Raw genomic sequence first — 27,552 nt, forward strand, 5'->3', positions numbered from 1 at the left:
AGTATGTGCTAATGTCCTAGTATAGGATACAAAATATAAATGAAAACACAGACTTACTTTGCTCTGCTTTAAGGTTTAGCACAACTACAGCTGCTTTTCTGGCATCTCCAGCAGGAAACAAAAGTAGAATAGTTTCTTGTAAAAAGTCTCTTAACATTTGATTTTTCTACGAGGCTGAAGTCACTAAAAGGTGCAGCAGTTACATTCTGGTGCGTCAGGTGCCATTTAAGGTAGAATAGGAAAATTCAAACAAGAAGCTGGCGAATGAGAAACTGACTTCAGCTTTGCAACTTTTTAGTGTTTGATAGTTTGTTGCAGATTAAATGCTTTAGGAAACCAGCTGGAGTGCTAGTAAATGCAAATAAGTCCATTCATCTCCAAATCATTGATGATCTTAAATCTTTCTCTTTGAATTTTCAATAGCTACTAGCTAGGTGAGATTGTTTTCTGTGTTTCAGTGTTAAAGCTGGTGAATGAGCAGTTGTAGGCTACTTAAGCTCGAGCATTTAAGACCATTTATTGTTAAAACTGTGTTTGTATGATCAGCACAACTTTATTTTACTGCAAAAGAGGATTTTTTTTTTATTTTTATCTAAAAATGTCATTCTGATGTGGAGCCGCATGTTGCCAACCCCTGGTGTAGGCTTCAAAAATAATTTGTATTTTTATATAAGATTATACCTTACAATATCATGTTGTGGACATTTTTTCTTTTATTTTGAGAGGCACATCCTTGGTTCTCTTTTATAAAAATAAAGAATCTGTGGCAAGAAATCATTTTAGAGAGCATTGCCTTATACCCTTTGGTCACACTTCTAAATAAATTGTTGTTAGCTTGACATGTGCAGCAGTGTTGTGCTATTCTGTGTTGGCTGTGGGGTAGTTTGTGTGGGTTGAGTGTCTGCCATGAAGGACTGTATGGCTATTGATGACCTGCCTCCTATCCCTGTCACTTGGTTAGCACTGAATGGCAGTTCTCACTGGCTGCCTGTTCAATAAAAGAGCATTACCTTTAAAGCGCAATGTTTCCTGCATTCTCTTCTTTGCTAATGCTACAATATGTAAGACTGTAGCCATTCTGCTTCTTCCAAACACAAACTACTGTAAGCTTTTCTCTTGTGTACATCGTGAAGCAAAGGTGGGAAGTGACACTCACTGTATATTCTCCCACACCGCACAGCTGCAGAAAACTTTGTATCCTGGTGAAACAACTTTGTAAAACCCTCAGGATCGTGTTCACTAATTGGTCATGCTTTGTGGCCCCAGTGTACAATCAGAAGCTCAACAGAGCCTCTTTCCATGCAAACGGCTGCGGCATATCATGACAAACCTTTGCCGGCGGAGCTCTTTCAGGCTGAAGGCATCCTCCACTCACTCTCCTCTCAGGGGAGACCAGCTGACACCATGGATTTAAAAGAACTGAGAAGCTGCTTGCCACATAGCCAAACTCATGTGAATAATTCAGAGAGCTGACACTCATAGACTGGGCTCCAAAACACTAATGGAATCAGCCAACATGTTTCACATTTTATATGAAAATCCCGTAATTAATTGGCAAGTTGAAGCCTCTGCACTGCTGCATCAGTTCAGAGATGCTCTCCCACAAAGTTAGAGCGCTGAAAGCCGTGAAGCAGGGTTTAATTGAGCTTCCAGCTCTCCCTACCTGTCTGAGAGACAAAAGTGCAGCCGCCACTGCGATGAGAGCGCTCTGTGTATGCTTCTGCTCACATAAAGAACTCCTGAGAGTGCACTCCTCCGTATCAGTGAAAATGCTTGTATTTTCATTGAAATGCCAGATGAGGAGAGAGGCCAGTGTTCATTTTAAAGGAAAGAAAAGCTTGTGTGAGCTGTGTTAGAGTCAATCACAAAAAAACAGTCCCTGTTTATGAGAACAGTCTGAAAGCAGAGAAAGAAAACATTTCCAGGTTTCATTCTCAATTGTTTCTGGGGCAGCAAGTGTAGAGCCAAAGCCTTTATGACCACTTGTGTCATCAACAACTCGCTGTGGCATGGACTCTGAAGGTGCCCTGTATTATCTGGCACCAAAACGTTAGGAGCAGATCCTTTCTGTCTTGTAAGTTGCGAGGTGGAGCCGCCACGGATCGGACTTGTTGTTCCAGCACATCCCACAGATGCTTGATCTTATTGAGATCTGGGGCATTTGGAGGCCAGGGTAACACCTTGAACACTTCATCATGTTCCTGAAACCTTTCCAGTACAATGTGTGCAGTGTGGCAGGGCACATTTTCCTGCTGAAAGACACCACTGCCATCAGGGAATACCATCAATGGCGATGTCAAGGGGAGGCCCGGGGGGCCACGGCCACCCTTAAACAATCGCTGCCCCCCCTCCCCAGTGGCACCTCTGGCAAACCATCACATCCCCCCACCCCTATACACTTGCACTGTCACATTTGCCTTTAAGGGGAGAGCGCTTGGCTATTGGTGGTGGGCAGAACAACTGGCTAACTTCTCTGATATTTCACCTCCCACCCCCAGTCCTTTCGCCACTCACACAGCCAAACTGCCAAAAGTCTTTGGATGCTGCATTGAATATCGACCTTTTTGGTCCACCTTGTGGACATAAAGTCAGGGACAGTAGCTCATCTGTTGTTGCACAGTTTGTCTTGGTCATCCTCTAGTGCATCATCAGTGGTCACAGGACACTGACACAGAATATTGGTGTATTCAACTGTGATAAATGCATAAATTATGTATGTGCAGACTATACAGTATACAACAGAAATGCACAGAGTGTAATAAGTTAAATAAATAAACGTGTGTGTGTGTGTGTGTGCATGCGTATGTGTGTGTGTGTGTACGTGTATGGATTTTAACATCATTATATTTCTGATTTCCCTGCTCTTGTTTCTAACATGGATTGTTACCTTATCCTGAAACACAAAATATATGCTATAAAGAGCTTTTAAAGAATAAAGTGAAAGAGAAGGAGACAGAGAGTGGAATGAAGGTGGGTAGTATGGCAAATCTGAAACCATTTAAATGTAAATGAGTAATGAGGATTCGTGTAGCAAATAGTGTTTCACATGATTGGTAATGTGAACAGGGTATTTGCATTGCATTAATGTGAAATTCAGAGGTTGGCGAGTATAGCCAGCAGCACTACTGTGTTCAATACTATGTCTATGTACACATGTAGACTGAGGGCCAATGTATATACATAAAAAAGCATAGTTCAAAATGTGCCTCACTGCTCACAGTGCATGTGAAATAGCTACTAAAGCAGTAGCTAATCAAGCTAACTGGGCATCAGGCCAACTGACTAATTGTAATAGACTGGTAGAGTGAATTGTTTAAAGGCACAGTGGAGTGGTGGAGCCATCAACAACCTTGAGATAGAAGAGAAAAAGATCAGTGACAGAAAAAGCAGTGTTAATGAATGAAGTTGTTCCCCACCAAAACAATACAAGAGTATAATGTTTCCAGATAAGTGATACCAACAGTGATTCCAAAATGCTGCCCTTAAGCTTAACTGGTTGTGCAGCAACAACTGCAATAAAACATTTCCTATATTTGGGTCTTTCATATCACAGTGGAGGGATTTTGGCAAACTCACCTTTGCAGAATTGCTTTAATTCAACATTAGAAGGCTTTTGAACATGAACTGCCTTTTTAACTGCCACAGCATCTCAATGGACTTGGATGAGGTCACTTCACATTGCTGGAAAGTTGTTATTTAAGTGATGTTTAGATTAAACAGAGCTGGCAGAAATCAAGCCTGGGTTTGTCAGGCTTAACTAATCCTAAATATGAATCACATTTGATTGATTTATTTATTTAGAGGGCAATTACTTTTCACACAGGGACATTTCCCTTCAACAAATGAAATGGTAATTTAAAAACTGTGTTTTGGGTTTACTCAGGTTTGTCTTTGTCTTATATTAATTTTTTGAATATCTGAAACAATTCAGTGTGACAAATATGCAAAAATAGAAATAGTCAGGGGGGCAAATAGATACATCACAGCACATTTCAACACATCTTCAGGATCTATGCCTTTGTATTAATGCAAAAGAGGATTTTTTTTCTGCCATTGTTAAAGTTTTTTTATGTCATGTCTACTTCTCCCACTACCTAGGTCTCCCCATCACACAGTGCAACCAAGCTGGGAGGGTGAGGGTTAGCACATGCTTCCTTCAAGACACATTAACAAGCCACCACATCTTTTCAAACTGCTGCTAATGCAACCCCATTGGAGGTGAACAGAAACTGCAAATTTTGTTACATCAGCTAACAGATGGCTAGCATCATGCTGAGTGATGGGGAGAGAAGGAGGGCCAGCCTACCCACCCAGAGGGAGCGAGCCCAGCTATGCTTTCTTGTAATCATGGCCACAGTTGGATATGGCATCACCTGCAACTGAACTCACAATCTCCTGATGATAGGATGCCTGAATTTAAGAGTTGGAGAAACTTCCACCCAAAAAATGCCCAAAACCTTAGTTATTAGTAAATCAAATGGAATATGGAATCTGACTAAATTTAATATCTCCATCAATTCTTATGCAATTCTACCATAAAATGCCAATGTGTAAGTGAGAGAAATGCATTTTGCATGTTTTATTTTACATGCCCCATAAAAGTCACATTTAAAGTTGCATGCCAGGCTCGTACAGTACTGTAGAAAATCAGAGATCACACTTTCATTTATTTTATTTTATTATTTTATTAGGTTTAATTTTTCAGCATCAGGAAAAAAGTTAACATATTCCAAAATTACATAAAAGTATTTAGTATTTAGTATGTCCATCCTCTTTTCTCAGTATGTAGTGTGTCCATCCTTTACAGCTTCCACTTATTTTTGACTGAGACTTTCTATTAGTTTTATGAAGAAATTTGCCATGAAGAATTTTATGAAGAAAAATGCCACGTGCTTTTGTTTACATCTGCTGTGTGCTTTTATTTTGGTTTCCAGCTCCGCCCTTTTGTCACACCCCTCACCTGTGTCTTGTGTTTAGACCTTGCCCAGTAAATAATCCCAGGTGTTTCTTGTTGGTGTTCTCATATATACATATATATATATATATATATATATATATATATATATATATATATATATATATATATACATATATATATACACCCCTTACTTCAGTCTTGTCTTTGCTCAGTATTAAATGTGAATGTGTCTGTTTGTTGTGGGCTGTTCTTAGATGAGCTGTAGCTTTGTGATGATGTTATTGTTTTAGTTTTGCCTCTTAGTTCTGTTTCATTTCTTGTTTATTTTTTCTTTGTGTTCTTGTTTCCCTGCATATTTCTCCTGTCTCTATGGACTCTAATAAAACCAACTCTCACTTGCATCCTGCTTCATCTCCTGCTCATCCAATGTTACACTATCCTAGTAATCCCAAACACATTCAATGATGCTGAGGTCTGTGCTGGCTGGCATAAAACATATTAAGTGAATTTTGGCCTTAGGTTTTCACTTAAACATCCCTTATCTTAACTGAGCTGTGTAAAATCTCTTCAGAGAAATGTTTAAATGGACAGTGAAAAAATCTATAATTGTAAATTGAATTTAAGTTCTAAGTGTAAGTTAGAGTGCAGGTAGAATGTATACAGTTGGCCGCTATAACTGGCTCTGAGTCTTCCACACCTACGGACACATTAGGCATTTAGAACACTGAGCTACTCTGAAAAGCATAAGCCCATACTATAGGTAAGTGGATCATGGCTCAAGGAAATCTGACTTTTATTGTGTGTTGTACGCCTCAGTAATTGAGCTGGGGATAATATTTAAATGGATAAATGTGCCAAATTTGTGCAAAACATCCTAGGAACTATGAAGGCACTGTATATGTGCTAGAATGCTAAATCTGTTCTTTACAGGTCAAGCATGAATAAAGGATTACAGTAGCCATTTGTGCAAAGAGCACTCGGCTGTAAGTAAATATGGAAGAGATTACCAGAGCTCTGCTCAGAGTCCAAATTTAAGAGAGTCACAAATTTAAGAGATGTAGCATAGCTCAGTTGTCGCAGGTGAGTTTTTTAAGGTGTCTCTGAGTAGAAGATGTGATTCAACCCCGAGTGAAAGGATGTTCAGTTCGGTTCTAGCTCGTGACACGTCCAGCCCTGACCTCTTGCACTGATGACTACCGTGCTCCTCATGAAAGTCTCCTGATAATCCTGCTTTCTGCCCTTGTCCAAGCAACGGATCATGCTCCGAGTCAGCTAAAGAGCAGAAGCTCCTAACTCACAAAGACGATTATGGATTTATCCAATTTTCCCCTGCTACTGACTCAGCATTGAAAGAAGAAGGATGAAAGCACAGTGTGAGGGACATGTTATGATTGAACCAGTGAGGCAGTGAATTTGATGGACTTTTTTAAGGTCTCTAGCTTCATTTCCTGCAATGGAATGGGTGGACAATAGACAGGGGCTGGCTTTAGAAGAAAAGAGCTTCCATCCCGAGATCTGAGAGCAGAGACAGCCTTTCTAACTTCTGTGGGGCTTCAGTAGCTTATCAGCGCAGTTATAATCATGCTGGGCACCGATTGCTGAGCTGAGTTTCAAAAGTTAGCTAGGCCAAGGTGACCCTGTACTCTGCTGCCTCTCAGGAGTTCCAAATGTTCCCCATGCAGCTCTCAGGCATCGAGGTTACAGCACAAGCTGAAAATATCATGGGTGCGAACGGCATTCGGTACAGACACTTGAACTTGAAGCATTTGAATAATTGATGACCATAATTGCTACATAATTGAGAGAGCAGGCTGTTAAAATTGCATGGTCTCTTGTTACGTGGCTGACTGAGTAACAAGGAACATTTTAGAAAAGGTACATGCTTACTTTGGAAACATCACTGTTTGCTAAATCTCGCCAATGCTTGGCCCACACTACAGATTTTTTTTTATAAAATGTTGAAAATGTGAGAAACTCAACACATTGCGACGGATTTCACCAGCTTTTTTGACCTTCGTCATCCTTTGATTATCAAAGCTCCCACTCTACAAGATTTGCCAAGACCAAAACACAGCATGCTTTCAGATTATGCTCATGAATCAGACTTCCAATCAACCTGGCATCTTGCAGAGTTTCTTGTTAACTTTGACTTTAGATCAAAACAAACATGGCAGATGACAGAGAGGCACAGACTGCTGTACTGCTTAGTGCAGCAAAAAAACAAACAAAAATTATTTTATTTTTACAGGTTTTCACAGTGTTGGTAAGGACAGAATAAATGTTACCTTCCTGTGTTTATTGGCTTTAGGTCTTTTATGCATAGCATCAACATTTGTATGTTGGCAGTGTCAAAACAAAACCTTGTATCTCCAAAATGGTTTTCAGGTTTTCAACTTTTCAGCTGAAGGAAAAACATTCTTAACCTATGATGGAAGTTAACATGAAAAGATTTTTTTCAAAGTAATTTTAATGTCCATATATTGAGAAATATGCAAACAAATTTTAAGAGCACAAAAAAAAGAAAGAAAAAAATCCAAAATGGAGATTTTGTCCAGACATATGCATATTGTAGTCACAGGCACTGGGCATGTGGGCAGTGCTCTGGCTAACCATCAAGCATTATCACCTTATCACAGTCATGAATAATAGTGTTTCCATTGGTTCAAACTACTATATTGTATACTGTTTTTTTATGACAGTCAATTTTGCCCCCGCATTACAGTGTTTAACAAACTTTAGCAGTTGCTTTCTAAAATTGTGGCAGCCACAACTGAACTGTGAGTAAATTGGACTACATGCCCTACAGCACATGGTTGTTTGGGAAGATACTTGTTTAAGACTAGCCTGAAATCTAGATGTTTCTTATGGCCATCATTATTTGTGTCTGTAAATTAACGGAAGAATTTTGTTCACATCAGTAAAAACAAAAAGAACATGTTTCTAGAAAAAAAAAAACAGAAAATACTGAACGTGATTCGGTCAGTACTTTTTTTCCGTTTAAAATTTCTTCTTTTTGTTTTTTTTTTTTTCCAGATCAAGTGTGGACAAATTGGCCTCAATATCAGGCTGTTTATGCTGCAATGTGGACCAGGCACAAGCTACTAATTACCGGGATAAGTTGGGATAAGATCATTTAAATAAAAAGGAATCAGTAAAACAGCACTTGTACTGTGTCTGTGCTACTACCAGAACTTCATCTCAGTGGTGCTCAAATAAGTAGTTAATGATGTCCAGCTCACTGGAACTCTTGAGCTGTGACTTTAGATCTTCTTGTGTGCATATAAGTGAGTATATTAGCAAATAAGCAAGATCTTCTACCACTGTAATGAAAGCAGAAGATGTCAGCTGTGACACTGTGTTTCTGTTTGCTGTGTGTGTGTGAGTGTGAGAGAGAGAGAATGTCTACATTTTGTACTTTGTATAAATCTTCATATGCAGTATGCAAATGTGTGGTCTATTTCAAGCACTTTCTAACTCTAACTGCATTCGCACTCTCTTAAATGGTATCCAACTGGTTCTTTAATGTACTTGACTTTTATTCATATAGAATCTTTACATTATGTGGAGGTTTCAGGTTCTTCACACTCTCACATCTCACTCACAAAAATAGTTCCTTAAAAACAATTGATAGACATGTTCTTTAGGGAACCTAAAGTGGTTCTTCTATGTCTTCCTCTATTTCATCTCTCTAAAGAATAATTTTTGGCACCTTTTTTTTAAACGGTGTAATGATTTATGCCAGTGTAGCTGAATAGATCATCACAACTGCAGATTAAAATAAAAAATCATATTAACCAGCTAATATGAATAGTTAACTGGGATCAATAGCTAAGGTTAGAGCCTGGGGTGGATTTTGCAGCTGTGCTTTTTTCTTACTTCATTTATTAAATTAATTTTCAAAAACATCATTAATAGTCTGAAGCATTCCAGGCTTAGATTTTGATCATATTTCTTTTTTTAACATAATGGCTTGTATTTTTACTGTACTGACCCCTTAAAATCACATGCTTATTACATTCATACATACATTATATACATTTTTCAGTAACTACATGGACTACAGTGCGAACTGTCTGATACACGCTTGGACCTAAGTGGCTCCAAGCAGAAATCTTTGCAGCTATGTTAATATATATATATATATATATATATATATATATATATATATTTGTAAGAGCTTTTACATGGTAACAGTGAATAAAAGATAGTGGGAATTACACTGTATTTGCATAATGACAGCCAGGCCCTGCCTTTCATTTGCTATTAGCAATGTGAAGAATGCAATTTATGATTCAACATATCTGCTTATGATCAGAAAATAATGAAAAATCATTAGTGGTTATCAGCCACAGTTGATGAGCATGAATTGCCCAATTTCAGAATGACAGTTTGTTGCCTGCAAACTCTTAGTCCCATTGTCCTAAATACTCAACAGGTAAATATAAAGAGTGAGAGAGAAACAGAGACAATTGAAGTGTTGCCTGATCTTGAATGAGAATCACCCAGCCATATTAATTTATTACTCTGCAGCTGTTTTCCTTTCAATAAAAGCATTGTCCCAAAACCTGGTAATATTGAGCCTTAATCAGTTAATGGAATCTAATCAGTGAGGCATGAAATGTACTAATAAAATCTCATCTCCTTCACTCAGACGGACAGATAAACATGTGAACTTCTTGTAAATTATTTGTAAGTAACTTTGCCTTTGCGCTATGGGTGAAAGCAGTGAATTGTGCTCCGGTAGCAGATTCAGTTTACTTTACTGTGTTTGCCTGGCAGTCAGTGGCCCTTCTGCAGCTCTACCTAAGCCATGAGGGCAACATCAGCCCATGGCAGCTGATGTTAGGGCTTGTTGTAAATGATGCTTTTATATGGTGCTTCAGACTGAATTAACTCCCTCAATGGATTTACAGCTCATAGCATAATGAAGCCTGAGCACAGTTTTTTCCTGAGCAGTTAAACAGCAGATCTAATCTCGCAGTTTGTCTCCTCTTTCCTCCCACCTCTCATTCTCTTTCTCTCTCTCTCTCTTCACCCCACTCTCACATGACTCCATTTTGAGTAGTCTGCTCTCTGCACTCTTCCATCATTGTCATTTTCCCACCATACGATTAAATGATTCGAAAGAGCAAAATAAAAATGTAAGAGTGTCCCATTGTAGTGGCAGAATTGCATGTCTGGATGAGGCTATTCAGGTTTTGGAGAGAGTCGTTGTATTCTCCGCTGAACAGATAATAGGAGGAATCTTTCTCATCCAGACAAAACCGCGCTGACCTGTGGCTGCTATACCATGGAAAGGAAGAGCAAAATCTGCAGCCATTGTGATGAATAATGATGTTGACTTATCAATTGTCACCATAAGGAACAAAATAGGGCCTTGCAGTAGGGCATTTTGCAGAGGCAAACTTCTGGCCAACCATCCAGGTGTTCTAGTCAAGATTACCAGAAGAAGCTTCCGCTGCGACATTTTCTTCCCTGAAAATATTTAAACACAGCTTAAAGTATTACATCATGAATGCTTTGCTGCTAAAGCATCACTCTAATATAACACACCCACTCATTAATCCTTTAAACCTCAGTTATTAATCTCAATGGTTACTTTGCACTAATAACTATGAATTACTCAGTTATTACTATGAAACTTCTATGTTTGCTATGTTTAGAAAGAATTATTCTTTCATTTTAAGAGTCAGAAATGGAAACCTGAACCCCACTAGCAGTCTTGGCCATTTAATTCATTAATAAACTAACCTCTTTGACTGAAAGATGATTAAAAAAAGATTTTGGGCTCTTTACACACTAAAATATGACTTACTTGGGACATATTATCACTGTCCAAAAGTTCATGCAAAGCGATTTTAAGTAATTTTGGAGCATTTTATTGGTCCATTCATCATGACATTTTGTAATGGGCAGTTTTTGGACAGTGATGATATAGTTGTAGGAAAACATCTTTAATTGGTAAATAACTTTTATAGTATGCTGAGGTTTGTGAGATGTCTGGAAGGATCAGACGCAAGCAGATGAGGCTCTTGGTCTAAAGGTTTAATAAAGGGGCAAACCAGTCATGGAATCCAAAAACAGGCTAACAGGCATGTATGGGTGAGACAAAAATGGAGCCAAAAAGCAGACAAATAAGGTCAGAACACGAACACGGCAAAACAGGGTCAAAAGGCTCAGAAGTCGTAAACGAGAAAGTTAAGCAAAGTCACAAACCAGGAGAACCAAGGAAAACAAACAGCTCGGTAAAGTACAAAGGGCCGACACAATACTTTGCAATGTGAGTGTGAACACAGGCAGGTTATATGGGGTGAGATACAGGTGGTGGAAATCAGTAATTAGAGGAAGAAGAGCTAGGATAGGTGGATGGTACTGAGTCCAGAGTCAGGTGACGTCCAAGAGAATTCTGGGTGTTGGAATTCACAACAGAGTGAGGAGCAGTGGTTTCAGTGGAAAAGGGCTCTTTAGGTTCTTTAGGGCACTGAAGGTAGGTCCTCAGTGGCATCACTTTAAAGAACCCTGATTTTTTTCCTGTTTAAGAATAAAATGGAATTTTTAAAAAAAATTCTGCAAAATGAATGTGCTGAGATGTAAACACAGTCATTCAGAGTGGTTTGGTGTGCAGTGCTTCATTGCAGAGAAACTTACTGACTCAAAATTCTTTACAGTGTTGATGATGGGAACCAGAGATTGTAATGTCAGTGAACCCCACACTGATGCTTTTCAATTCCCCTTTAAGTAATTACTGTTTTGGAACAAAGTCTGATGGAGCTCATTATATTTATTTGACTGTTTAGAATTTCTTTTTTTATACTTAAAACAAATACATTAGAGGGCTCAAACCTTTCTTTAATGAATTTTTATTAAATGCACACTTTATAGTAACTTATTGTGCTAATACTTCACATCTCATCTCCTCCACACTGAGTCCTGGATGTCATAGTGAGAAAGAGCTGGAGGAAAAAGGAAAAGTCAGTTAGTTGGCACATTTGCTGAATGCTCCGAAATGGTAGCTCATTAAGATGTACAATGAAACAGCAAATCATTTGAGGATACTCTGAACGAGTGAGGAACTGAATGATTGGGGGAGCATGGACAGCAGCTATTGAGGCTGTGAAAGGAAATGAGGTAAGGTAGTTATTTAAAGTTTACAGCAGTGTTCCTTGCTTCTCCAGTCATTTGATTGGCTCCACCGGAGTGAGAGCTTGAGAAGTACTGGAAAATGAACCAGTTTAAAGGTTATTTAACCAGTCTGGGCAAACGACAGTATCTGAACTGCCTCTGAGTTGATGCTTCTGCGGTAAGAGTACTCACAGATTGTCTTATGGTATAATAATCTGATACAAATTTGTTTGGAGTTCATGAGACTTTGTTTAAATTTGAATGTTTAACATAAGCATTCTAATGTTTGGTGTGATTGATTTTGTGTGTGATAATCTTACAAAAAGCTTTCCTTGACCTCATGGTGAAGAATTTTGCACTAAAATGTGGAATGTAGAAAATGTTCCTTGTATAATCTTCACTACAGTGTGTAATTCATTCTCACCTTTTCCGTAGTCTTTTGCTTTTGTAGGTCTTTATGTTGTAAGCTTTCACTTTTGATTTATGATGAGCTATGGCTGGCTCAAAGCCTTTTGATCGCCCACAATGACAGTGTTAAGTTTGTAATACAACGCCTTTCAGATATCCATATAACCATGGCTTTATGGACTTGACTGACATTTCAATTGATATTCATTCTGTATTCTATTTCTCTTGAATATTATATGATATTCATTCAATTTTCAAACATGTCTTCAGTTAAATGATGGATAACCACTGATTATAATGGCTCTTTTTCATCAAAGTTGCATAGGACAGATTTGAATGCCTGGAATATGTTGACATTTTATAATTTTTGTCATTATTACTATAGTGCAGGATACGCAGATCCAGATTAACAACAAGAGTCACAGAGCAAGATGAAATATAAAGCACAGAGATATTCATAATAACACAAAAGGGAAAATAAAAACTAGGAAATACAAAAAGAAAACCAAATAAACAAAAAACAAACCAAAAATACTAACAAAAGCGAACCGACAAGACAAAAAGAGAATTCATGAAATTACACAAACAAAGCCGAGCATCACAAACAAAACATAGGTGGAGATAACAATGGGGTGGAGCTATGGAGGTGCAAGGGAGATTAGACTGGGGCAGACGAAGAAAGGGGAGGAGCTTGGCCTAATAAAAATGACTGATATTACTGTGATGATTTAATTGGAAATGTAACATTTTCAGGTTGTTACACTATTACGCTCAAATTTTAGGCACTCTGATCAGACATGAATTTGATCAAACTACAGATACTCCAAAGATAAAGCTGACGAACAGCAGAACTGTTAGTGTAATATACACTAATGATAAAGTCGATGAGCAACAAAACAGCTGGTGTAATATACACTAATGATAATTTGATGAACAACAAAAAAAGGGGTAATGTACGCTAATGATAAAGTCAATGAACAACGAAACTGCAACTGTGTTAAGTAGCTTTTAATATGCTCAAATGAGTAATATGTACTCAGAGAACTCAAGTAAATCACATGCAATTAAGTTCAATTTAACTGGAACTGTCTTATGTACAACTCCACCATTCAACTAAATATTGTTATGTTCTACTAATTAAAGTTAAAAAAGAACAAAAATCTAATAGGTTAAGTTGGATCTACATAATTTTGTTGATTATGCTACTGAGCTGTTGTATAATTACACTCAGCAGCAGGTTACTTGCAAGATGAGATATAAAGCACAGCGGTAGTCATACCAACGCTAAAAGGAAACCAAAAACTAGGAAACACAACAAGAAAAAGAAAGAAACAAAGAACTATCAAATAACTAACAAAAGTGAATCAGTGAGACAAAAGAGAATACACAACATTGCATCAAAACAAAGCCAATCGAGGAGCTTCATGAGACAAGAGCCTACCCAGACTCAAAACTATAGAAACACCTGGGATCAATGATACAGGGCAGGAACTGTCAAAGCTAAAGATGATGAACAACACAGCTGTTGGTGTAATGTACACAAACAATGAAGCTGATGAACAATGAAACTCTTTCAATGAAATGAAATGAAATTAAATTTGCTTCTGCTCACTTTAAAATTAACCATATGTTACTTTGACTGAAAAAATGATTTGAATGATTTTTTTGAGTTCACTGAACTTCTAATAGCAAGATAATGAAACAACAATCTGTGTTTTACATTCTGTTATTCAATGATGTTTATCGAATGCAACCAGGTTACATTTTTACAGTGTGATGAATAAGAGCCAATATCCCCATCATTCAAATGCAGTGAAACGGTTGTTGTGCATGTGTGAGCGTAAATAACCATATTGTTTTTCATTGCATAGTATGTTACAAAAACTAGTAAATTAACAGAATGGAAACTATGGAAAAAAGCAAACTGATAATTAAAAAAATGAATAAATAAAATAAACAAATAACTAGGCTTAAGCCAAGGACAGGCTCAGTCCAGCTGTCTCGTATGACATGTCTAACTAAAGCTGACTTCAGCAACCCTACAGCATTATCATGATGTCTCAACAGCTTCTGACAGAGAACAGCACAGTACAGCAGAAAGATGACAGAAGCAGAGACATTACATGTAAGACAACATACGGAGTTAGGTGCAGCATGCTGCCATCCAAACCCTCTGAGGATGAGAGTTGTAGTCAAATTTGCTGGCAGTCAAAGTGAATGTGTGTGTTCTTGCCTCTCTGCCTCTCTCTCCTCTGCTTCTTTCTCTCTCTCTATCTCTCTTTCTCTCTGTCTCTCTCTGGGGTGGCAGCAGAGAAAGAACACACTTCCGTACTCACTCCTCTCTAAGCAAAGTGGGACTGACAGCAGCTCAAGTTCACCTTAAACACACTTTAATTGAATTAGCAGCCGAGCACATAGCCGAGCATATTGGAGGCACTGACAGAAAATGAGAGGGACACTGTTTAATTTCATTTTCCCAGTCATGCAGCAAGGTTTGCGCAATGAATTTCATAAGCAGGGAAATCTGTGCCATGAATGACTGCTTGATTCTCATTTGTCTGTGTGAAGGTAAGAATGTTTTCCAGCACCTTAAAGTTGAATCAGGGTCTGCAGAACACAGTGGTTTATAAATGCACAAATCAATAATAAATATTAATGACCAAAAGAACTCCATTTAAATGTTTATTTTGATAGTTGTCTGTTAACAATAAAGAGAATAAAATAAAATCCTTTACTATGTTTAGTGTTGCACCAGTCCAGTACACTAAAAAATACATTGTTACTTAATTTTTTTTTTAAGTACTTTCTAATATACTCGATTGAGTAACATATGCTTACTGAATTCAGGTACATTACAGTAATGTGATTTGAGTAAATTCCAACTAATTGAACTGACAATTTATATGCATTATTCAAAAATGAAATGTTGGCTTTACTAATGTTAAGTGGTTCCAAAGATGCTCAATTAAGTAAGAAGTACTCAGTGAACTCAAGTAAATCATACATAATTAAGTTCTAATAAACTGGATGTTTTTATGTATTACTCCAACATTCAGCTTAACATGGTTATGTTCTACTACTAAGTAAAATAAATAAATAACAAAATTTTAATACGTTTAAGTTACATCTACATCATTTTGTTAAGTGTGTTACTAAGCTGTGGTAGACATACTGTGGTAGAGGTTCCTTGCACTTACAGCCAACAGCAATGTGGCTGGGTGGTTAAATGTGGAGTATAAGACAGATGTACATGCAATGGAAGGCAGGCCGGCAGGAAAGACCACACGAAGAGGGTGTGTAAAAGAGCTAAAACAATTTGAAAATGGATGATTGTAGGAGCCTCAATAAGATTACACTGACCACAAGTCACTGGAAGTGACTTTACAAGTAAATCAACATTTAAACAACAAAACTAACTCAGTTTCACTTAATTACATGCATTTGTTAAGTAATTTCAATAAGAGAAAACTGATTAAAACCAACAACAGAGCAATATTCTACTGGCCACATGTGACCCATCTACATTTTATATTGTTTATTAATCACAGTTATAAATTGTATCAGCATGTTATCCAGTTGGCTACTTTGTCATATATTTACTTCCTATCCTTGTTTCATTGCTGTGATGTGTAAGTGATGGGTAGTTAGAGCCTCATGTTACTATTTACATTAAATTACATTTAATTACATTAAATTGTGCACAAAAAGTCTGCACATTGACATATATACATTTTAAAATGGTTGTATCAGAGACTGGTATTTAGAGACATGGAATCGATGCATCCCTACTACTTTTCAACCTGAGGCTTGTTTAATACATATTACCTGTGTGTGGCACGTGCAATGCAGAACGTCTTGCTTTTCATTTCGGTCTCAAAACAGGTTAGAGCGTTCAGACTTGTGTGAGATGTGGCAAAGAAGTGGTGCTGCATGTAGAGAATAGGCATCGAGTCTATTTTTTGTGCATTCCACACATGACATGCAGCCACATTCAATCAAACAAGCTAGGAAAAAAAGTGAATTTCACCATAAAAAAATGAACATTTTACAATTCATGATTATTATCAAACATGATACTACATACTGCACACACATTTTCTAGTAGGCCTGGCAAGATTGGAAAGATTGCCCAATCATAAGTCAGAAAGCTGCCGAGGGTAAATAAAGGTACCATGCTCTTTTACAAATGATCTTCTACTTGGCTAGTTGCACAAGGTGATGCAGTTTAACTTGTGATATAAGGAGTGTGTGCATAATAACATTCACCAGAGTCTCAGTTGATACTACACAAAAACTTTCTGCTTGAGATTTTAGCAGGATCTGCTGAAGTTCACAATCAATGACGTATATTGCATTGTTCAGACTTCCTCATCAATACCAATGAAGAAAATAGAGCAGGGCTTCAAAATGTATGACCGGATTTAGATAGATGATTGTGAAGGAAAGTTCTATTGATGACATTGAGCTGTTCGCTTGGTCACACTTTACAGACCAGTAATGAGTGGGTAATGATATGGTAATATTATGGCCACAAGTTGCACTAAACTGTAAATTACATGCTAATTTTCTAGTTGTTACTAAATAATACATGAATAATTGTAGCGAAAACAAGTTGGAAGAAAGTGGTAAAATAATGGTAACACTGAAACATTCTAAAATTTACATCATTTTGTAGTAATTTTCTAGAAAAAAATGCAAATCACCTACTTTTGTGTTACATACTAACAAAATGCTATTACTCTATTATAAAGTACAGATCTGACAAAAGACTAAAAAAAAATTAGTTCAGTGATGGAAAAAACTCACCATGCCACATGTTTGTATATGACATGTTTATCTTTCTTTATCTTTGCTTATTATTTATTTAAAACTGGAGCACTTGCATAGAATTTTTGACCATTTTTTACCAAATTGTTACAGTTACTAACTTATCATTTAGTAACAACCTGAAAATTAGCACGTAGTTTGTTACCATATTATTACTATATTACCCATCTGTAAAGTGCTACTGTTAGACAGTGGTGGACAGTAACAAAGTAAATGTAATTTGCTACTGTAAGTAGTTTTTTGTGTATCTTTACTTTATTGAAGTATTTCCATTTTGGGTGACTTTTTACTTTCACTGCACTACATTTCAAAGTCAAATATCTTGTGCAACAGCATAAAATTGTGGGAGTGCCTATGCCTACATAAATGATGGAAGAAACTCCTGACTTATTTGAGCGAGTTTTTTGAAGTAGTTGAAAAGAAAAAGAAGTAATTCATTTTCAAGTGCCTTCTCTGACTGCCGCAGCACCATAAGATTTCTTCTTACAAGAATTCCCCATCCAATCTAAGGAAACACGTAGAGATAAGCGATTTTCATTCTGGTCATTTTCTTTGATGAGTAACCTAACAGTAGCTTGCAGAAAACGGTTTCTTTGTGTATGTTGTTAAAATAAGTCTGACATTACTATAAATATTGTATGCATTGCTAGTTAGTTAGCTAGCCAATTATGCTATTGGTAATACACCACAACACAAAACTGCATTAGCAATTAACAGCTATTTTATCCATTTCCATTCACCATCTAACTTGTTTTGCCGTAGTTTATAGTATTTGGACCTTTTAGCTAAATGCTCTGATATTGTGAAATGATAAACATTCAATGTTAACACTTTATGTTGGAAAACAGATTCTATTTTGACTGGTTTTACATGCAGAGCATGATGCTAAAACAGTTAGCACGTGGAGTGGAGTGCTCCTAACTGATATTTTCAACCTCCAAAGACTGTGCTTTAGACTACGCTAGAACTATCAGTAAGTATTCTGTAGCCTACATGTATGGCACTCTAAAAACACATGAAATGTTTATTTTATTTATCAAAGAGAGGGAGGGATATACAGATATGTGGTTAATGTTTTGAATGTTTCCTTTTTGCAAAGAAAGCATGGTAGCCTCATGCAGAGATATATTGCCCTAACAGCATCATAAAAACGAAAGGCAGAGAGTGAGGTGGTTCCTTCAACCTCCACACAGTTGAAGTTGGGAGAAACTAAGCTAGTTACTTAGAGGAATGTTGATCATGCTTCACTGAATTTTGTAACCCAGAGTCTCCAACCATTTAGTGTGGTGGAACAGCCAGCATTTAAAGCTTTATTGCATGAACTTCAACCTAATTCCTCTCTCATGTCAAGGACCACCCTGCGATGTAAGATAGATAAGATAGATAGAGGCTGCACTTGAAATGAAGAAAAATATTAAAAAAGCGATGTCGGAGATAGATTTCATGGCTACGACAATGGACTGCTGGAGTGCCAGGAAGGAGAAGAGGTTTTATTGGAGTCCCTGCCTACTGGGTTGATCCTAACAGTCTGGAGAGGTGCTCAGTAGCATTAGCATGTAGGCAGCTCAAAGGCTCACACACTTTTGATGTTTTGGCTAGTGCATTGAATTACATACATTCTGAATTTGGCATACAGAACAAGATTGTTTGAATTACCACAGAAAATGGGTCAAATTTCTTAATTTCGTATATATGGAGAGCATGGTGAGAACAACAACTCTGCTTCAGATGAGGCCGAGGATGTAGATGGTGTCGAGGTGGACTCTGTGGAGGTCACAGCTGTTTTAGATGAGGATGATGGCCTACAATTCTGACTTTCGAAACATCATTGATGTGCCTGCCACTTATTAAATCTGGTTTCCACAGAGGATGAGGCCAAGGCCCGTTCAAGTAAAGCTTACAAGAAGCTGTTCCAATCAACATTCTCAAAATGCCATGCACTGTGGAATAAGTGTGGCAGATCTACTGTTGCTGCAAAGATTATAGAAGATGTGTGCAAAGTTCAGCTGATCCACACCAATGCAACAAGGTGGAATTCTTTGTTTCCCACCATTAAGAGAATCCTTTGAATCATTAAAGAGCAGGGAGAGGGGGCTATCAGAACCGTATGCTCTTCACTCAAGTTGCCCATGTAAGTGCTGTCAAATTGCCTTAAATTCATTTTCCAATAAGAATCTAAATGTTAAAAATAGTTGTTTAACTACTCAGTGCTCAGTAAGGATCTGATAGGAGTAGATACAGGGGGACGTACAGTATAAGGGGAGCATATTTATGACTCCTAAGGGCCTAGCAATTCCACTTTGTTTGTAAAATGCCCCCTTCATACACACACACACACACACACACACACAAACACACACTTAAAAGTATGATGACTTGAAGCGATCAATTGTTGTTGTTTAAATGTATGACAGGTTGAGTCCAATTGAGATTGCCTTTCTGGAGGAGTATGCCAGTACCATGAGCCCACTCGCCAAGGCCCTCAACATTCTTCAGGCTAAAATCAATGTTCAGATGGGACTGCTTCTGCCTACTCTGACCCTCCTTATCTCAAAGCTTGACCGAATCCACATTCCCTCCAGGTACTACAAACCTCTGGTGGATGTCCTCCAAGAAGGCCTGCAGCAGCTCTTTGGAGACATGCTGATAGACCCTGAGTTTATTGCTGCTGCATCCTGGACATCAGATGAAAACATTGTCAAACTAGGTAAGACTATTTTAGTGATCCAGTTTTGTTTTTGAAAAGTGTCATTATTTAAAGATTCTGAGAGACGGAACCAAAACATTTTAAAAGATATTCAACTTAAATTATTTTATCATGACATTCATATAAATTTGTTTAGGTTAGTTTTAAATGCACCTTAGAAATACATGGAGCAATACTGTTCTTGTGATTTTTCAATTTGGAGAATCTGTGTGATCACAATGAAGTTCGAACTGATTCTCAGTATCCATGGAAATATCCATTTCAGGCCTGGATTACATCAAGGACCATCTGGAGGAAGAGACTTCGTATCAGTCACCAGTTGATGGTTCCAGTGCCTCTGTTGACAAGGACTTTTTTGCAAGCATGAAGCCTATTCATGGTCAGGAAGGTATCAAGCAGTTAGATGGCTACCTTGCCTGCAAAGTTGATGACAAAGAAATTCTGAAGTCCTTCCCAGCAGTCTTTGAAGGTCAATACTGCTTTACCTGCTTCTTCTGCTTGTGAACGTCTTTTCAGTACAGCAGGACTTATTTTCAGTCCCAGGAGGACAAGAATGGACTCAAACAACTTTGAGAACCAGCTTCTCCTCAAGCTGAATGAAAGATATTATAGCTTTAGTTAGATCATTCAATTAGATCATCAGTACCATACCGTACTAGCATGCTCCTCAAAAGCATAATTAATGGCGTGCTATTACTAATGATTTTTACTGCCACCACTGTTGTTCACTTCAATTTGAGGCTTGTTGTTTTAGTACTTGTGATGACAGGTTATGCAACTGATTTTGACATACCCACACTATGCACAGGTCACTTTAGCAGGTAAAGCAGGATGGGGTTAATGCAAACACTGACTGACAATCACACATCAAAGCATTAGTGAATTGATATAACATATTGCTCTTGGCCGTATAGTAAAGGAAAATTAATTGGTGAACTGAAACTTGTGAGTAAGTTGCAAATGAATCTTAAACCGAAACTTTGCTTGTTTGCAAAAAGTTATTTTATTGCAACTTGGTTCTACCTAATGGACATTGTTTGAATTCAGTGTTTTGTGCTTATGATAATTTTAATAGACATCAGTGTCAGACCAATTAATGACATTCTATTACAGGACTGGTGTACCAAGAGTGACACTAGAGTATTTTCACCTGAAATGAGTTGATTAAACAAGAGTCTTGTAACAAAAATGAAAATAGGACATTAGAGCCATAATTATTTTTTTAGTACTTTCACTTTTGATTCTTAAGTACATTTGAAGGCAAATACTTTAATAAGTAAATGAGTAATATTTTACCATGGGTATCTCTACTTTAACTCAAGTACAGTTTGTGTACTTCATCCACCACTGCCGTTAGATCCTTGTTCTCCATTAAAGTTAGCGTTTAGAGTAGCTGCTGTTATAGCTTTTTCACACTCCAATCCTGATACAGTACAGGCATAAATTTACTGTTGATATTAAGGCTTTGTGTCATTCAAACACTCAGCCCTTAAACCCTATTTTACCAGGATGACCATGTTCAAATCTGACACAGAAGTCACCTTAATTAGGCTATGATGTCCACAGCATGAACAGCTAACAGCTCCTTCACTACTCAGTCATGTACAAAATCCACTTCCACAATGGTTTTCCTTTTCAAAGACTAAAAACTTCTCTAAATACAAAAGCGTCACCAAAGAGTTCTACTTTAGCACAGCAGCAGCACAAGGGAACAAGGGGCAGATTATGCTGCTTCTCTTGAGCCGGTTGCCATAGAATCATGTTCAAAATACTCTCCTGTGACATTTGCGTTTTTGTGAGTGTAAAAAATCATGAGGGTGTATTTTTGTAGCGTGCTGGAAGATGAAGGAGACAGGAACAGAGAAAAAATGAAACAAGAAAACTAAGAAACTAAAAACACTACAAAACAAAGTATATTAAACCAAAACAGAACAAAATAGAGCAAACTACTAAAGATAAACACACAAAATCATAATCTGAGAACACAGAACAAACAACACCAAGCAAGGAGCAAGTAGTATGAATACTATGGAAAATGAACGAGGAACACCAAGCAACAATTAAAGAACAGTAAATGGTCAGCAAATGGGACACAGGTGAGGGGCAAAGCAAAGAGATGGAGCAAGGGAGGAGCAGGAAAACCAAAATAAGAACAGAAGCACATGGCCAGAGACATGAGGGAAGGGATACAAGAAGAGAAAACTGACAGATAAAGGCAGGGCAAGACAGGATGTACACACGGCACATTGCATGACAGAGGCTACAATGTGTGTGGCCACTGGACAAAAATGACACAGCACTGCTGGTGTATCGGTGCTGATGAGGATGTTGAATACTGTGATATACATAATTGAATGTGGTCTTTGGCAGATGCTGCTAAAATTTCACATAGAAAATAAATGGTAGTGCCCACTGAGACACTGGTGGATGTTGTTAGGCACATACTGCTTATATCAGAAGTGTACAGCGCCATCTTGTGCAACAGGCCAATTGAGCAAAGTAATGGATTTGACTATTTATCCATTTGGAAAAAGGATGTCTTTGGCACTTGCTTGCTGTACAGTTCTGCAGTGTAAGCGCTGTGCGAATGGATAACACTTGTGAGCCGTAGAAGCCACGCTGCCATGTTGCTCATGTCATCCAAAGGTAGTATATGTGAAATAGCCTAGGATAGAAAGCTGAGGAGTATAGCATATAAAGGCATAACACAAAAATAACACAAAAACTCATTTAGCCGTCACTTATTAATGACTTTAAAAACAATGCTATGATGGGCCATGTCACTCTGACAGTTAAAGGCAAACAAGGGTTCAAAGACATACTTTGAGACGAAGCACTGCTGAGACAGCAGAGCTCCTATTGAAAGAAATGCAATTGAAATTCACAAAGCACAGTTCCTGCTGCCCAGTTTCTCCTTTTTGTGGCTGGATAGCTCATATTTAAAGTGTTTTCCCATCTCCCCTAAGTAGCTGTTCCTGGTTCACTCACGAAGGGGAGAAATAATTAAAGTAAATTAGTAGTTATGGGTACTGCAACAGCAGCAGCTCCACCCCCTCCAGTCATCACAATACATTATGCAAACATACAGTAGTTATATTGCTTTAGAGTGTGCCTATATCTACGCTGCTAGACCAATATTGTAGCACAGCATCGTCTGTTATCTCCATCACAGGATAATTGGGGGTTATAAAACAGAGATTCATAATTACTTGAATACATGTTTATGTTCGTATCCTGCCAGAAATTAGGCATTCTGAGTTTGGTGCCTCATTAACTCAAATTATGCTTAATAGTGCACATTAGACAGAAGCACTTACCTAACACTGCTTCACCTTGATAATTCTCCGAGGTAGATTTCATATTACTAAAAATGTGTTCCACCAAATTCATTCCAATTGTTTACACCGCACTGGCAACTCTCTGCAATAACCATGCCTTTAAGGACGACCAGGCACAATTTGGAGAATTCTGTGATGTAGTCTATGGAATGGATGGGCTTAAAATTTTCTGCTTTGGGAGTGGACATCAGTTCCACTTTCCCTGAGAAATGTAGAGCCATATATATCTTTGCAACAGCAAGAGCTTTCCTAAATCTCCTCCACAAAGTCCCTCCTGACCGCATAGGTTGCAACAGAGAGAGAGAGAGAGAGAGAGAGAGAGAGAGAGAGAGAGCAAGAGCACCACAAGGCCAAATGACTATGTCAACCACCATTGGCAGCACATGTGTCATCTGAAAAATGCCTTGGTGTGTTTGAGGAGAGCGAGACTGAGTGCGACTCCCTCTGACAACAACAGTTTATGCTGTGCTGAGTCTGTAACTCTGAGTGAGATGTTATTTCATGCCCTGACTTTCTTTGGAAGGATGTGCATCAGGGCAGTTTCTGAGGCACATAAGTCAGCCCCTGTCTCTGCAAATGGAGACAACAAAGGCTTTCTGAAAGGGTTCCCAGATAGAGGCATCAAAAGAATAGCAGTGGACCCAACCCAATACCATCGAGACAGCTGAAGTGGGTAAAAAGGGGAAATAAATGGATTGCATAATATTAAAGAATGATGAGGGTGTGATTAGCAAATCTATCCAAAGAATTATTCAACACAATTCTGTGCTTCAGAATGTTGATTAATCCTTTCCATCACAGCATCCAGACACTTCAATATGCTGACATCAATAATAAAGGCTGTTGCAAGAACAAGGGGAAGAAAATAGAAAAATTCTTGTACTGAGTGAAAATGGTTGTCTGTGCTGTGTTCAACATTTTATGTTCTGTATTTTCTCATTTCACAACATAGAAATGGCCCTGTTTTCATCAAATGTGCTGTGAGTTGCCCCACAGGCAGCAGCTCAGTAATTACTACTTTTCTTTTACACTTGAAATTTATCTGTTTTCAGTCGGGGGGACCATGCCAGGCGGCGCTTTCCTGAATCTATGTTTTCATCTGCAGCGGTTTGATTTCAGTACCATCTGTCGATTGCTTTTATGAATCTCGCAGTGTCTACAAGCCCTCAAGAATTCAATCTGCCTGGTTCTAACAGAATTATGAATATTAAGATGTCTTCTCTGTGGCATTCCCTGGAGACTACTATTCTAAATGTAATCATGAATCATGGCCTCATTGCTTCACTGACTGGCTGATCCCATGTCATCGAAGATCTCTTCCACCATTTCTCATTCTCCTGTGATTATGGGGAAAAAAAAGACAGCCAAAAGCATGAATGACTTTCAGTTTGGTGTATTTTTAGATTTTAAAGGAAAACATTTCCAAAAGACACCAGCAGTGTATGAAAGCTACACTCTTAGAGATAAAGGTCCCTAAATGTTTTTTTTTTTGCATGGAAGTGCAGTTTGTTGGTATAGATTTGCATATGCATATTTGTGAACACACACAGAGAGTTCCTCTATTTTATCAGTTCTCCCTTAATGACCCCAGACACAGAGATGATGTGGTTAAACTGAAAAGGTGACACTGACGTTGAACCAATGGAACATAGATATTCAGTCATATGTAACATTTTGAAAAACCAAGTCATATTACATGTATTGTTAAAGTGAAAATAAGTTAACACATGCAGAAGTGTGTCCTCTGTAAAGGGTTGTGTTAGTTTATTTTCACTTAGAAAATCAACAAAACATGTCATTTCACCAGGGCGCCCAAACATTTGCATATGGCTGTATACAGATATAGATGTATAGTTGCATACAATACAGTAGACAGAGGGTACACTACAGAAGCCACCACTTCAACTCCACATACTCCCTGGAAGTAAGACTTTCCAATAGCATTGATTTTCCAATTTTAAAAGGTGTTTAAGTTTTGCAGCACAGTCAAATGCATTTTCTTGTTCTATGCAGAACACAACATTCAATCATTCTTAATATAATGCATTTTTGCTTTTCTAAATTATTTGTTTTGTCCAATTTCTGTCATTAGCATATTGCTGATTTTGTTAGCAGTTCAGTCTCTATACTATGTAAGCACCAAGCTTAGTTAGATGTTCCTTCACTTCTTCACACTGGCTTTAATATTACTTGCAAAAACAGGAACAGTTTAAGCTGATAAGACATAAGACTTACGTATTCTCTGCAGTTCTGTGTTAAATGTTCTGTCAAAACCTATTTAAAAACTACAAGATAATATACAACTTATGTATTTATTTATTTAATCCATTAGTTCTGGAAGAAATAATTCCTTTTTCAGATACTCAGTGTAAGCCATAATACAAAGATGAGTTATAGGTATGACCATATTAGTCATGAAGCAATGCCTTTACATGGACACTTCCCCATGAAGTGTCAACCCAATTGTGCATTTTTGCAGGAAAACACAGTACAGCTGTGTGTTTTAGGAATATGGTGACACTTTGTTCATGGACATGTGTGATTTCACAGTTCAGAGAGGGAGTAACAATATGGCAGCAAAGCGGCTTCACTTCACTGTGTGTATAGTGACATCTTCAGCAATATAGGTTTCTATGTCTGTGGTTTCCATACAAAAATAGGTCCTAAATATCACATTATTTTCACCTGCGACTAATCATTTTAAACCTTTTTCCACAGGTGGACTTTTCATGTCTGATGCACATTTTTATTTGTGATATTTATTTGTGATTTTTTATGTCTTACATCATTCATTTATAATTTTCACATGTAATTCCATGGTGTAGCACGGTGTCACATGATCAGATATTGTTCACAGGATTGTTCACTTTGCAGTTATTTACCTAGCTTTAAACCTTACTGATATACAGTCTGAAAAAATGGCTACATCTTACAGAAATGGAATTTAGTCATTTCAGCCGTTGATATTCAAGTAAAAGACATTATTCAAGTCTATTATGGTTTCTTCTGTTAGTCATAAAGCACTTTATTTCACTGATATTCTGCCAGAGCACAAACAGCTGTTAAACTGTAGTGTGACTTACCGGAGCGAAAAGGCTCAGAAATGCATCTAAAATATTGTGCTCCAGTCTATCTATCTATATATATATATATATATATATATATATATATATATATATATATATATATATATATATATATATATATGTGACATATAGTTTCACAGGGAAAAAATATACCACTCATGCTCAAAGAAGACATAAACACATAAATTATGTAAATAAAAAAATATATATATGCAGCTGACACACCTACATAGTCTTGTTAAAGGGAAACTGTGTGAATTTGTAAACTTTTGTTATTTAAAATTTTGTTATTTATTTATGCTTGAGAGTCTCCCCCTGACCCCCATTCCTCTTCTCCAAAGTAGATTTCAAATCTGTGAGAAATGCTGCCAGCCACTGATATTTAGGGAACCATAACTCTTTTTCCAAAGATCCCTTTGTGTTAAGCTTCCATTTGGTACCTTTATTTGTAAGAATGTACTAAAGAAACATTTACATAATTCTAACTAGGCACAGCAGCTTTCATGTATTACAGATGAGCATTTCTGCTTGAAGTATCCCTTTAAGTCCCCAGTAAAGTATAGCAAATTTATAGTTTTCTCAGTGGAAAGTGACCTTGTTCCAGGCTCACCTTGGAAGCACAAATAGGGACACAGGTAGATCAATACCTGCTCTGTGAAGGTGACCTCTTCCCACAGTCACCTGGCCCTATTTCTCCAGAGATATATGCTGTGCGTCTGAGTGAGTCAACTGTACACTCTTTCCAACAACTAATGACTTCAGCTTCGAAAACAACCCCCCAAAACAATCCCTCACAGCTGGAGCCGCATTGCTCTTCCAATCTGTGTCCCCATTTGGAGGTTTATTTGTGCTCCAGCTCATGCACCTCGGTGGCCATTTGACTGGCACCAGGTATTCAGCTCAGCTATCAATCACAGGATTGCACTGAGACCTGCACATCTGTCAACATAGAGAGAGAGAAAGTTTCTCTACTTCATCAGTTCTCCATTAATGACCACAGTCTAGGATAAGCTGAAAAGTTGGTCTAAGAGACACTGAAACAATTGAACCATTTCTGTGCAGAAATAGCTCCAAATGTGTTACTCATACTCAGTCCCACAATGCACTGCAATAGTGTACAAATAAAGTATCCTGGCACATATGGAA

Source organism: Colossoma macropomum, unplaced genomic scaffold, assembly GCF_904425465.1.
Source record: "Colossoma macropomum unplaced genomic scaffold, Colossoma_macropomum, whole genome shotgun sequence".
In the NCBI taxonomy this organism is placed as follows: Eukaryota; Metazoa; Chordata; class Actinopteri; order Characiformes; family Serrasalmidae; genus Colossoma; species Colossoma macropomum.